The following is a 4,291-nucleotide window of genomic DNA, read 5'->3' as shown; positions in this document are numbered from 1 at the left end:
GTATTTGGAAATTAAAATTGAATTTGGACGTAAAAACACTGAAAAAATTTCAGCAGCTTTATCCACATCTGGTCGAAAAGTCGTTCACTGGACTTTGAAAATTTTTCAACAGCTTTATCAACATTTGGTCGAGAAGTCGTTTACTGGACTTGAAATTGAAAAATAGATAAAACACTTAATAATTGTGGAGCATAATATGAAATTTTTGTCAACTGAGGCTGCTTGAAATTTGATTGTTACCCCACTGAATTCAAACTTGGCGGTTTTACTTTCAAGGACTTTTGTCAAAATACCAAACCAAACTAATTGTGTCGGGTTTTAAAATCTATACACCAAACCAAACCAACATAAGTCGGGTTTGCTATTTTTGAATTTTCTATGAGTAAAGACTGAAAAACCCGAGGTTGAAAAACCCGACTTATGTTGATTTGGTTTGGTGTATACATTTTAAAATCCGACACAATTATTTTGATTTGGTATTTTGGCAAAAGTCCTTGGAAGTAAAACCACCAAGTTTGAATTCAATGGAGATAACAATCAAATATCAAGCAGCCACAGTTGACAAAAATTATTAAGTGTTTTATCTATTTTTCAATTATTAAGTGTTTTAAACATGTCATATATATGTATTGCTATAAAAGCTTCTGGTTAAATAAATATAAAAATATGTCATTCTTGAAGCAAGACTAATAAGAAAATAGTGGCAGACAAACTAGAACGAAGGAAGCAGTTTAAAACAACCAAATGATTAAATATAATTCAATCTCCTTTTAAATGCTCTGTTTTAATTTTCTTATTTGGTTTTGCGATTTTTGAATTTTCAGTCTAGTAGATGGAAAAGTAGCAGTTATCACTGGTTAATTAAAATAGTATAATCGTTTGGACAAAAAAAAGTGGAATTGGTACTACCACAGCAAAATTCTTTGTCAAAAATGGACCTCAAGTTGAAACGGCGGGAGTACCATTTCTTGCCAAAACAAACAGCCTATAAAAGAGCATATTCAATAACACTTTGCATAACCTATCAAGCCATATAACCCTCCCAAAATATGGAGTTCTTCAACTTCTTTTCTATTTTCCTTTTTGTGTCTTTCCTCTTTTTGTTATTGAAATGGAAGAATTCCAATAGCCAAACCAAAAAATTGCCTCCAGGTCCATGGAAATTACCTTTTCTTGGAAGCATGTTTCATTTGCTAGGTGGACTTCCACACCATGTCCTTAGAGATTTAGCCAAAAAATATGGTCCACTTATGCATCTTCAAATAGGTGAAGTTTCTGCAGTTGTAGTTACTTCTCCTGAGATGGCGAAAGAAGTACTAAAAACTCATGACCTTGCTTTTGCATCTAGGCCTACCCTTTTGGCTGCCCAGATTCTCTTTTATAACGGGACCGACATCGTCTTTTCCCCCTATGGCGATTACTGGAGACATGCGTAAAATTTGTCTCTTGGAATTGCTTAGTGCCAAAAATGTCAAGTCATTCAGCTCTATTAGACGAGATGAAGTTCTTCGTATGATTGAATTTTTTCGATCATCTTCTGGTGAGCCCGTTAATGCAACAAAAAGGATTTACCAATTCGCGAATTCTATGACATGTAGATCAGCATTTGGGAAAGTTTATAAGGAGAAGGACAAATTTATACTACTGGTTAAAGAGGTGTCACGTTTAGTTGAAGGATTTGATGTGGCTGATATATTCCCATCACTGAAATTTCTTCATGTGCTATGTGGAATGAAGGGTAAGATTATGGATGTCCACCATGAGTTAGATGCCATTCTTGAAAAGATCATCAATGAGCACAAGAGCAATGGTGAATTAGATGGTGAAGGTTTAGTTGCCGTACTGCTAAGACTAATGAAAGAGGGAGGCCTTCAATTTCCGATCACCCACGATAAACCTCCCCAACTTAGCATTTCTAGGATAATGAAATAATAGCAAATACCATGATACAAAAAAAAAAAAAATAGTTAGTAGCACAAGTCTAATATAAGTAAATTATTTTGACATTTCAGTAGAAATTGATCAAAAAGATTGTACAATATAAATAGCACGGGAGAGAGTCTAATATTGTTACTTGCTCATAAATGCAGGACATGTTTGCCGCGGGAACAGAAACTTCGTCAACAACAATTGATTGGGTCATGGTGGAATTGATAAAGAATCCAAGTGTACTCGCTAAAGCTCAGGCAGAGGTAAGAAGCGCATTCAGAGAAAAAGAAACTTTTGATGTAGATGATGTTGAGAAGTTGAAATACCTAAAGTTGGTCATTAAAGAAACTTTCAGACTCCATCCTCCATTTCCCCTTTTACTCCCAAGAGAATGTAGGGAAGAAGTAGACATAAACGGCTACACTATTCCTTTGAAAACAAAAGTTATGGTTAATGCATGGGCCATTGGAAGAGATCCAAAATATTGGAATGACGTTGAAAGCTTTAAACCTGAAAGATTCGAGCACAACTCTATGGATTTTGTTGGTAATAATTTTGAATATCTCCCTTTCGGTAGTGGAAGGAGGATCTGCCCTGGGATATCATTTGGTTTAGCAAATGTGTTTTTTCCACTAGCTCAATTGTTGTATCACTTTAATTGGAAACTCCCTGCTGGAATCAATTCAAGTGAATTGGATTTGACTGAGTCGGCTGGAGCGACATGTGCTAGAAAGAGTAACCTATACTTGATAGCGACTCCTTATCAACCTTGTCAAGAGTGATGTCATGATACCAAACTTTTTTTCTAATGAAGGATTTTGCTTTTGAATTTCTTCGGCAACCCAACCATTGTACTTTCCTTTTCTATTTTACCTCTAAATTTGTGTCTAATGCATATTGGATGGTGGTGTCATTATATTCTATTTACAGTCCTAGAGCTTCTTCGAAACATGCAATAAATTGTATATCGAACAAGTGGCAAACACTAGTAGGCTGAATACATGTATGATCCTTTAAATTTATCCGAAATAAAGTCATGACATGTGGCTTTTGAGCTTGGAATAATAAAATCTGTTTTTCATAATTGAGTTCCCCTGATCATGGTAGGTCTGGTGATAGTATATTATTTTAAAAAATTCCCATATATGCATGCAAGAAATAAATTGGACATAAATTATGAGTAGAGCAATGCTGGTAGGCTCTGCTACAATGGTTAATGATGGTCATTAGTACTATTTCATGTTTAGGGCATTATGGTTAACTAAGACCAAATATGGCAGGACAAGTGCTTCAATAATCATTTCAACTTTGCTGAAATAATATATTTTGAGTAAATAAACGTATCTTCTTTTTCCACAAAAGCACCCCCCTCCCCCCTCCTTTCGTCCCTTTTGTCTTCTTCTCAGAGTTGTTGGCCCACCACTTGCCCTACTGAATTGATTGGCGATGTGATGTCAATCGACTCACAGTTTGTATTTTTCCAAAAAGTCACATCCCAGTTCCCTTTTTTCGGCAAACTGATGTCAGTTGTTTATAAGTACTCCCAAGTTGACTAATTACCATGCTTACTGCTTATTTAGGTGAGAAAGTGGGGCTGGACGATGTATTAGATGGAAATGGTGAGGAAGGACAATTATAGTATCTAAAAAGATATTGCCTGTATAATAAAAATTCAAATAATTTCCTTCAAGATATAACAAATTAAGTTCATAGAATAGTCATGCTCACGAATAAATGTATCGGTTTAATTTAAGACTTTTGTATATTATAAACTATCTAACAAGCCCCCTATTATGGCCATCCGGAATAGCCATGCTGAAGGCATGTGTAAGTTCCAAACGTCGTGAGAGAGTCGTTAAAATATGCGTGTTAGAGTATGGAGAATAAAATTGTAGAGAGAGAAATTGTGTATGAAAGAAAGTATTTTGTGTCTCTACAAGTGTGAGAATGTGAGCTTCAAGCTCAAAATTCTATCGATGGAGAATTTCAGTAAGAGAAAATGCAGGAAGAGTTTGTATTGAGTAATAACCGATTCAATTAATGAATACAAGTGTACAATCTACAATTTATAGGCTATTATCTTCTAACCACCTAATATAAGCTTGGCCTCATTTGTTTGCACTTAATCGAGGTTTGAATTTGAATGGTTTAGTCCTTAGGTCATTAAGTGCATTTGTTTATATTAAAATTCATCACTTATTGGGTCTGAATAAGTCTTAATCATTAAAATCTTGAACAAAGTCTTAATATCATTAAGAGATATTTTTGTACGAATAATTTTTACCATTACTCTGTCGACAATCACATTTAATGGATAGGGCTTTGCTTGCCCCAGCATGACTTGTGCTCAAGGGGCCTATTA

General features: G+C 35.0%; 1 pseudogene; it reads left to right on the top strand.

Annotated features, from left to right (window-relative positions):
- Positions 1 to 859: 859 nt before the first annotated feature.
- LOC132627489 (premnaspirodiene oxygenase-like) lies at positions 860 to 2,852 on the top strand (annotated as a pseudogene).
- Positions 2,853 to 4,291: the final 1,439 nt, after the last annotated feature.

The sequence above is a fragment of the Lycium barbarum genome, chromosome 2, assembly GCF_019175385.1.
Source record: "Lycium barbarum isolate Lr01 chromosome 2, ASM1917538v2, whole genome shotgun sequence".
NCBI classification, from domain to species: Eukaryota; Viridiplantae; Streptophyta; class Magnoliopsida; order Solanales; family Solanaceae; genus Lycium; species Lycium barbarum.
This window is presented reverse-complemented; position numbering and strand designations above follow the sequence as displayed.